Below are 10,435 nucleotides of genomic sequence, written 5' to 3'. Positions count from 1 at the left end.
GTAATCTTCTGGAATCCAGCCAGTCCCGCATCGGGCGCCACTCTGTTAGGTTCCATAGCTGCCTACAGCTATTACGAAGTGGGTTTCTGGAACAGAAGCTGAGGGATAAATGGGGAAGAGGGGCGAAAAGAAGTATGGCTAAGACAATATTCACTGATCAAAGCCAGAAACTTTAATGGCGCCAGACCTTTTAACAGTTTGGGCAAACCCTTCCCCCCAGACTCCAGGCTGAGTTCCGGTGGAAGTTGTCTAGCTTCTCTTGGAGGTCCTCGTCTTGACTGCTCAGGCAGCTGGGTGGGTCACCTGCTTAATTCAGGAATTCCTAGACCTGGAGGAACAATGAACTTAACCTTTACTTCAAGTACTCGGCCCTAGGTGGAGCAGGATCCTGGCTATCTGGGAGAAGTTAACCTTGACCAAAGTCAAACTCTGACCAAGTGCATGACTGCCCCAATATGGCTCTGTACATTATACCACAGTATTCTCCCTTGTATTTAATCATGTGTGTTCAATTTCATCTTTCCTACAACTCTCTTTTTTAACTCTCAGCCCTTTAATAGCCCCTAAAGTGGAAATTTAATGGTTCTTTGCAAATCAGTGTGTCAGATGGTGAGGGCAAACACCTGATGGATTGCTCTCCTGAAATGGACACAGGTGAAAGACTAAAACAGATGCATAAAGGAAGGATTCACTGAAGCAGACACAGAAGAAAGGATTTTCCCTAAACCAAGCACATGAAAGGACACGTGATGAAGGAATCTTTGCTGATAGCGTGCATGTATTCATTCGCCTTACATTGCATAGTTGAGATCTATTTGTTGGGACCCCATAGAGAAAAACACACCAAAAAACTTGTGATGGTATGCTATGGTTTCTTGCTGCTTCTGCAAACTCTAGACAATTGGCAGGGTGATGACAGATGAGACAGATACACATGCTGAGGTAAGATATGTGATGAAACAAGACCCTTGGAGGACACATGATATTTTTAGGAGCATAAACAAGACCCAACAGACTTTGTAGGTGGATTGAGCTGCTGCTGCTGACCTGTAAACTGAACTACTGATTTCCTTACAATGCAGATAGCATTTCTAAACAGGTCAACTTCCCCTGCATCCTTTCTTTTCCACTACTTCTGGTGAGTGATGGGCTAGAAGGGAGGTTAAAGCATTTAAAGACCATCATTAATAGGAAGAATTGAAAGAAATTAAAGCTACAGACCCCTTTCTGGCTTTCTGCCCTCTACAAGAACTCAAAACTAGACATACTAACTAATCCAATAATTGAAAACCAGGATCAACAAAAAAAAAAAAAAAAAAAAAAAAAACACTATGTAGCATTTGTTTTTCTGGACTTTATATACCCTCAGTTAGTAAATTTTATGCTCTATGTATGCATTCTACCCGAGAATGCCACTATACACCTAGAGGTCTACCAGTATTGCCTGCTCATCAGCCCTCATCTTGAGTGAATATAGTATTTCATATCTACCTGTGAGTCCTTCAAAATTTTTTCAATCTCTCATCTCCCATGGTCATTCTCCTGTCCTGACATCATAGCACAGACCTCATAAGACAAAAATCATTTAAGAAATATTAGGCCAAACTGATATTTTACCAGATGCTTTCATGCAGAAGGTAACAAAGATAAGTGTCCAGAAAGATATGGTCTTCATCATCAGGACCATCATAATGAACGTGTTTATTTTCTGGCTTTTAAAATCTCCTGATCCACATCTCAATAGTAGGATATGAATTTCTAGTCAAATTCTTAAACTTAAAGGAAATGAGTCCATCTTTCCTTTCAGACTTGCCTTTTGCTATGCTATGAGTCATACCTCCAGCAATACTCTTGGATACCAGAAACAATGGGTCTGATAGTCAATCATTGTAGAAAGAATAAAATTTGGGACTGGAGAGATAGCTTTTTAGAGAAAGCACATGCTGTGTACGTTTGATGAACATTGTTAGGATCTCCACATGCTGTGTAAGAGCCTGGAAGGTATCACATAAAGTCACAGCACTCCCTGGAATAGGCTGGATATTCAGACTAGCAGGAATTAGTGAGCACCATTTTCAGTATGAGGCTGTGTATTAATAAATGAAGTGACTGAGAAAGATGCCCTCTGTCAACCTTGGGTTTCTACAGGCATGTGCAACACGCAGAACCGCGAGTCTGTGCCCATACACATGCAAACACAAAACCAAGTAAATATTAATAATAACAAGAACAAACAACACACACACACACACACACACACACACACACACACACATCCTATCTCCCATGAAGCATTACCCTTCTTATCATCAACAATGGCCTAGGCAGCTATCTTAAGATGATGATCATTTAGAAATTTTCCTGACACAGATTACCTTCTCTGTCAATGATGCCACCACTTGATCCTTCTTTCTGTAAAGTCTCCTCAGAAGATTGAATAAAGATCCTAGATCATTAGACTTCCCTATTCCTCATGACTTGGCCATACAAAGTCAAGTTCCTTTCCTGATTTAGCCCATGCTTGCTTCTTTGATCAGCTCTTTGGAAAAGCTGACCAAATCTGGTACTTTAAGGCTCCCAAACATGAAATATTTCCTTTGAGCTCTATGATATAGAAACTTTGATCCCTTAAAAGTAAGTCAATACTTGTAATAATACTAAGCAAACTGTTTGAACTCTAAATATATAGTGATATTAATGTGTATAGTATCACATTACTTTGAGAATAAAAGGATTTTTAAAGTAACTGAAAATTCATATTAAAATATTGTCTACATTCTTCAATAATTTTGTTTTAAAATTGTTAAAAGTTTCCTTTGATTATTTTTACATGCTGTCATATAATATTGTGATCCTAGCACTATGGAAGAGAATATATTGGAATCTACAAGATTTGTCTATACTCATGTGCACACAGGAAATAGGGATCATTACCTGGCCCTGATGTACAGGTTTACAAGGCCAGTTAGACTGTGTCATCTCCAACAAGATTCTATTACAGCTCTGTAGCCGCCAGCAGAAGAAAACTGTTTTCTGATATTAGATAAATTTAAAACATAGTTCTTTGCTAACAAACACTTGTGTTCCTGTGAGTGTCTGATGTATCTTATTTTTACATGGACCCTTTCTGATAAAGGTGATTTATTAATTAAACATATGAACAAATTACATATCTTTGTAATAAGATATGTAGAGTAGAGAACTACTCTTAAGAAGAGTCTTGTTTACTTTGTGATTGTTGTTATTGTTGTGTATCTGTGTGGGGGGGTGTGAGTGTTGCCATTTAGATTTCAAAAAAAATAGGAAAGGTATGTGGTTCACAAGATTAGAAAGCTGAAGTTTCTACATAAATGGAGCATTGCGTCTGTGTCGGAAAATATCAGTGTGAAAAATGAGATCAAAATGCTTTTGGTTTCAGAAAAATGAATGAGCAAATAGCTGTAAAATCTAAGAACTGCATGAGAAACCAATTTGAAAGTTGAACAACAGAAAAGACATCCATTATTCAAATTGCTATCACCAGACAAGTATAAAATTTATTTGATGTAAACATAATTTCTGAAAGGTAGCTAAGAATTTCCCTCTCCAGATGAAAATGAAAATCTTTCTCCAGTGCTTCTGCATAAGAAGTTGTATATTATTATATTATCTGTGATTTCAAATTATTGTATATCAATGGATAGGATGGAAGTGAACAAGAATATCTCTTTTTTTCTGCTAAGAATAAATTAAATAATGATTTCATGCATAAGACTCCCATTGAGGATAATGGAATTTTTGATTCAATGCAACAAAATCCCAGCATCTGAGGTAATCAGGACATATCTTTGTTCTTTGCTTAGGGAGCCTAGAAGAAAACTGCATGTCATTAATAAGGATAAAACACAGTTTTTTAACTATTGAGGTAGAATCATTAAAAAAAAACAAAAACAAAACCCAAAACCCCCAAACCAACCAAACAAACAGACAAAAACCTCTCAAGTCTGTGGCTCACATCTGTAATTGTGTAATTACAGCTACTTGGGAAGTTGAATAATGAAGAAATGAAGATGAGAGTCAAGACCATGGCCTGTTGCAGCTACAGACCTCATTGCAACTTCTCAAGATACTGCTTCAAACCAAGTAGATATAGATTAATTATAGGCATGTAGGTAGGTAGATAGATAGATAGATATGTATATTCATACATATACACATACATACATGTTTGCATATATACATATATATGCATACATGCATGCACACATACATACATACATGCATGCATACATACATACATACATACATGTATAGAAACAGGGAGAGTATCTAATGTACTCCAGTCTTCCCACCCTATTTCCAGCCCTGCCAATACTACTAGGAGAAGAAAGCAGATATCAAGTAATAAAATTTGAATAAATTAAGAATTCATGGGTATGGAGGGCAAGAGTCAGTAATACAAATTAAAAATTCATGTGTGGTACAGCAGATTCCAGTTTTTAGATAAATCAGCAGTTTGACTGATGAACTAAAAATATTTAAAATCTCTAAAAATTTCCCTAAGGCTGTAGATCAAATGCAGAAATCTATCCATTCAAAGAAATCTACATAACCCTAAGAAAATTAGACAAATGTGATATTTGAGACTTGTTGATCTCATGTACCTCTAAAGTGTGTGAGTTGAAGAAGCTATTGCATGGATGCTCTGTTCTGAGACAGGGCGGGAGGGGCTCCTTTCCTTTGATCTCAGTCTTGGGCTCTGCTTTCATCCTCATAGAAAATGACTACCACAAGCCACTTCCCTTTCTAATTCTCTCATTCTGGTTGTGCAGAAAGCTCTTTTGGGGGCACAGCACATGGACAAGGTGCAATAGATAAAGAGTGCCAAGATGCTGTTTGTCCATTTCCATCTTGCTGTGTAGAAAAAAGAGCAATTGAAGAGCAGTGTTGTGGGTTTCAGTGTGAGAGAGAAATAGCTAATAGAGAAAAGAGCTCTAAAGCTCAGGACCTCTGCTACAGAGGCTCACTTTATCTGTAATAGATCATGGGCATCTCCATGTGCAACAGTGATCTATTAAGAAGGATGCTGGTCAGCTCATGGTGCAAGTAAAACACTACTGTGCCAGAAGTTAGAGGAACTTCCTATGAATATACAGATCAAAGATGCATTTTTTTTTTTTTGAGAAATGGGCTTCTCAGAATTAGTTCACAGAAATCACTAAACAAATATAGCAATGGCTACTAGGTAAACAAAAAAACTACTCTGTTTTAAAGTGTCTCAGAACATGAGTTGCTACAGTGTATTACATGAAGGAATCTGAAATTATTTAGACATGGGAATAAATGTGAATGTTGATCATAAACATCAAATCACCATCAAAGAGTCCCAAGATAGTTCAAGGAAGATTCCCTGTGGATAAAGCATTTGTAGTATAAGATGAGGACCAGAGTTCAGATCCCTAGCACCCATGTAAAAGCTCTGTCAGGGGGTGATTGTGGAGTCTCTACCATAAAAAGAAACATCTTTTCTATCCACTTTTCCTTCTTAGTAATGAAAATCCCTAATTTGAATTATAGTAGGTAAAGTTGTCTAAAACCTCTACGTTAGAGATACTACTGCAAAGATCACACAGATATATAGAGAAAAATCTCAGAAGTCTCAGTTCCTTTACAAACAGAAATGAAAGTATGCTAAGGTGTTCATAATAAATCACCTTTAAGGTAATACCAGTTTCAACCTTTCAAGCCACCAAAGCCAAAGGCAAGCCTGTCATAAATAAGTAGCCTACTCCAAGTTCACCCAGATCATAAAAAAGAATTAAGATTTGTCATTTCAGCTAGGTAGTTTGAAGGTTGTTTGTAATATAATCATGCATTTCTAAAACAACTGAACTGATGGAGTCTACTGTTTTATATTTTGATGGTCAAAGCATCTCACTTCACCTCTTCTGAGGGTAAATACCTGATTATTTATATTTCTTAGAATTTATGTCAAGGTGTTACATCCATGTGTGTGTAGAGTATATAGATCCATGTCCAGTGTAATACTCTATTAGTCTCCACCTTATTTTTGATAAAGGGGCTCTAATTGAACCTGGATCTCACATGCTGGCTAGGCTAGCACGCCAACAAGCTCTTGGTAATGTTCTGTCTCACCCTACCCCAAATGCCATGTGATATGCCTCTCTCTTTCTCTGACTCTCTGTCTTTCTGTCTCTCTCTCTGTCTCTGTCTCTGTCTCTCTCTGTCTCTCTCTGTCTCTCTCTGTCTCTCTGTCTCTCTCTCTCTCTCTCTCTCTCTCTCTCTCTCTCTGTGTGTGTGTGTGTGTGTGTGTGTGTGTGTGTGTGTGTGTGTGTGTAATACCATGATTAGTGTTACAAACTCAGGTCCTCCTACTTATACAACAAGTGCCTTAACCATTGTATCATCTTCATAGAGCTCATTTAATTTGCTTTTAGAGTTATTTTAATTGAAAATTAAGAGGGGAGTTTTAGAAACACCTTTAAGTAATCTACTGCCCTAGATTGTCACTGTGGAATTTCTTCATAATAAATTCATATTCAATTCAAAGATTTTAAATAAACTAGTAATAGTAATAAACTTAGTCCAGAAAATAGATTCAACAAATTTACTAATTTACAGAAAAGCATAGCTCAGGACTTAGTCTCATTTCATATTTCATACAATATTTAAAATTCAGAACCTGGAAGTATGGTGTGATTTTCAAACACACACTAGTCAATAATATGTGAACGATTCTGTTATCTCACTAGGAGACTTTAAGTCTCTAACGTAAAAACAGAGCTAGATAGAAATAAAGCTTCACAGTTGTTACAACCACAGAGATATACATTCTTTGACACTTATTAACACAGCAAGTGCTTTCCCAAACTTCTTGAGCAAAGTAAGATTTTTTCTTATAAATTTTACTTTCTTTTTTTTTAGTATACAATAGAGTATATTCAGGGAATAGCGAGGGGAGTTAGAAGGATGGTAGTGGCTAAGAAAGGCAGAAAGAGGGAGAGAATAGAGAAGAAGAGACCAGCCATGAACACATGGAGAGAGGAGGAAGGGAATGGGAAAGGGATTGGGGAAGGGAAGAGCCCAAGAGTGTAAGAGAGAAGCAAGAGAGAAAGAGAGAAAGAGAGCATTACTTTCAATTATGATTTTTTTCATGTGTCTGGGAATGGGATGTGCATGTGTGTGCAGGTGTCTTCCACAGATACAGCTGGTCCTTTTGAGCTGGTATTACAGGTAATTGCTAGCCACCTCACATGGGTGCCAGGAAATGAGATAGGGTTCTCTCTCTTCAGTAAAAGCAAGCAATCTTAACCATTGAGCTCCATATATATATATATATATATATATATATATATATATATATATATATATATATATATATATATATAATTACTTTCTGAGTAGTTTTGTATATATTCAATTTTCACTTCTTTGTGTAACTATGTTTAATTAGACCAAGAGCTTAATGTATGTCAGCTTAACTAATTAAGTAAGTTCTTATCCCCCACATTTAAAATATTCCATTATCTCACGAAATAAATAAGTTATGAATTTCTTTTAAATATAATTATTGATTATTGAAAATAACATAATGACACAAGGGAGTTACAAGTGATATTTGATTTGCTGACCTGTAATATTCTCGTGAAGTGAAGCTAATATAGGTGCAATAAAGTTAAATTACAAAAGTGTTTTATTTCCTGAGAGCTCAGTGACAGGAGTTAAATTAAATATACATATTAATGTTCTTGAACCACAAAGATGGGATTGTAAATCCCACAGCATATCGAATTCATCTATTGCAAGTTACATTCTTAAAGTTACATGGCACCCAAACCTAACAGCAAGAACTCATCTATGGACTAGTGTGAGAACACCTGTGAAAAACCAATGAGATCTTACGAAGTTTGATATCTTACGAAATAAGCTAAAGTCTTGAAACATGCACAGCTTATAATGTATCCATACAAGAATCAGTACTATGTTTCAATTGCCCTATAATTACATGTCCTATTTAACATTAACTTTCAGCTTGGGAATGCTAGAATCACCTGCAAAATAGTTTGGATAGAATAATTATCATCAGGTTTGTCTGTGAGGAATTATCTTGATTGTTAATCAATGGAGAAGGTGCTACTGTCAGCAGCACCATCTTTAGGAAGTTGGTTCTGAACTGTATACGAGGGTGTCTAACTGTGAGCCAGAAGTGAGCCAGCCAGCAGTGTTCTCCTATGGTTCCTTCCTTCAGATTCTTCCCTGACTTTTCTCAGGGATACACTGTGGTCTGGACTTATAAGACGAAATAAGCTCTTTCTACATCTAAGTTGCCTTTGGTCAGAGTTTTATCCCAATTACAGAAGGGGGAATAGAATGAAGATTGGAAAGGAAAGACAAATCTTGTCATTTAAAGCAGATTATTTTTGTCATGGCTGGTTTTCCTTCTGCAAATTGTAGTGTGTTTGTTTTCTCCCTCTTAAGTTCCTTTCTCTTTAGGTTTTGTTCTCATTACATGGTTAACTGGTTAATATTTTGTGGATTATTTTCATAGGAACTCAGTCAAGGGTTCTGAGAAAAACCTATACTCTCAAGAAACATGATGTAGAAACTAAAGAGTAGCTCAGGGATTAAAAGTATGTGCCACATTGCTCTTCCTCCCATGACTTCAGCTGCATATGTAGCAGAGGATGGCCTTGTTGGACATCAAAGGAAGGAGAGACCCTTGGTCTTGAGAAGGCTCAGTGCCACAGTATAGGGGAATGCCAGGCCAGGGAAGCGGGAGTGAGTGGGTTGGTGAGCAGGGGGAGAGGGGATGGGATAGGGAGTTTTCAGAGTGGAAACCAGGAAAGGGGATAACATTTGAAATTCTAATAATGAAAATATCTAATAAAAAGAAAGGAATTAAGAGTGCCTGTCCTCCTCCAGAGAACCTGTGTGTTATTACCAGGTGTGGTGACTTATAACCATCTCTAACTCTGATTACAGAGGTTCCAGTGTCCTCCGCTTGTCTCCACAGGTTCTTCACACATGTGGTATACAATCATGCATGGAGGCAAAACACTGATAGACATAAATAATATGTGGGCGGCTGGCAGGGAGAAAAAACATACAATATTTGTGTTAGGACAGAAATGCATATGATTACGGGTATCAGCAAAAATATGAGGAAATCAGAGGAAATAAATGAGGATAGGATCAAAGGGTATTTTGGGGGAGGAGACAGTATAGACTATGTCAGGATATGTAGCCAAAGACAATAAAAATAAATATAAATAAAAGATATAAAAAGGTTTACTTGGATTCAGGAACAATGGAGTTATAGAGATGGATTTCTTGGAGCAGGAAAAGAAATCTTAAGATCTATATGAGACTGGAGTGTGACCTAAAGTGGCAGACACTCATGCAATTTGTAAAAGACAACATGTTTGACTACCCATTCAACATTAGAGTTTCTGCAATGGAATTTAATTTGACCAAGGGTGAAAGATGCTGTTAAGGATGGAGGCATCTCCAAAATGGATGGGGAGAGACAAGTGAGAATCAGAATCAAGTGAAATGTCTGAGCAAGCATACAGAAAGCTTGGCATCCATGCTGCGTGGAGTGAAGAGAGCAGACAAGAAGGACATAGCATACACATTCGCATTTACAACTTTACTTAAAATTTCTATGGGTGGATATTTCCTAGTCTGAGAGACAGAAAAATTATATTGGAAAGATATAATGATTCTCCAAGTAGAGTTTCTCCCCAGAGTCTCCTCACTTCCACATTAGGATTCTCATGTTGAACCCTGTGAAAGATTTTAGAGCTATGGAGTCAGATCCTACAAGACATGATACAAGTGAGCTCTTTAGAAATGTCATTTCGATTGTGTGGCAGTACAGGGAAGATGTCACCTTGAAATTACAAGATGTAACCCCCAAGGGAAAAGATTTCAAATGCTATGTTTTCCATGGGTTAAATACTATTGTGCTCTAAGCTCTAGTAGATAATTAATGCTAACCTATTGGATGTGCAAGATCAGGACTGTTTCATGGAAGTCACTTCTGCTATTGTACTCTGCAATATTCCACCTCCCCTATATTTTAAATTAGTTGCTGTTCTCTTTTGCACAAAGCGGATATAATGCTGAGGTATTACATAACAGGTGAGGTATTCTGTGCCTGAAATAGCTCTTCTCTAGTTAGGAAGTGAAACAGGAAGCTGAGACATGCACACTATTTTGGCATTGTCACGACAGCTCGGGTGGCACTTGGCTGACATCTATTGGAGCCATCACAATGTTCTTGTGCTCCACTGGTCTAAGTACCAATTTGTTATGTATTCAGACCCAACTCTGCTTCTTTTATTTTTTTTCAGCAAGCTTTTTCCCCTCTCTCTGACAGCCTGGTATCTCTAAACATCATGGGGCACATAGAATCATATTGCTTAGCCAAAAT

The sequence above is a fragment of the Apodemus sylvaticus genome, chromosome 10, assembly GCF_947179515.1.
Source record: "Apodemus sylvaticus chromosome 10, mApoSyl1.1, whole genome shotgun sequence".
Classification (NCBI taxonomy): domain Eukaryota; kingdom Metazoa; phylum Chordata; class Mammalia; order Rodentia; family Muridae; genus Apodemus; species Apodemus sylvaticus.
The sequence above is the reverse complement of the archived record's forward strand: the minus strand, read 5'-3'. Positions refer to the sequence as shown.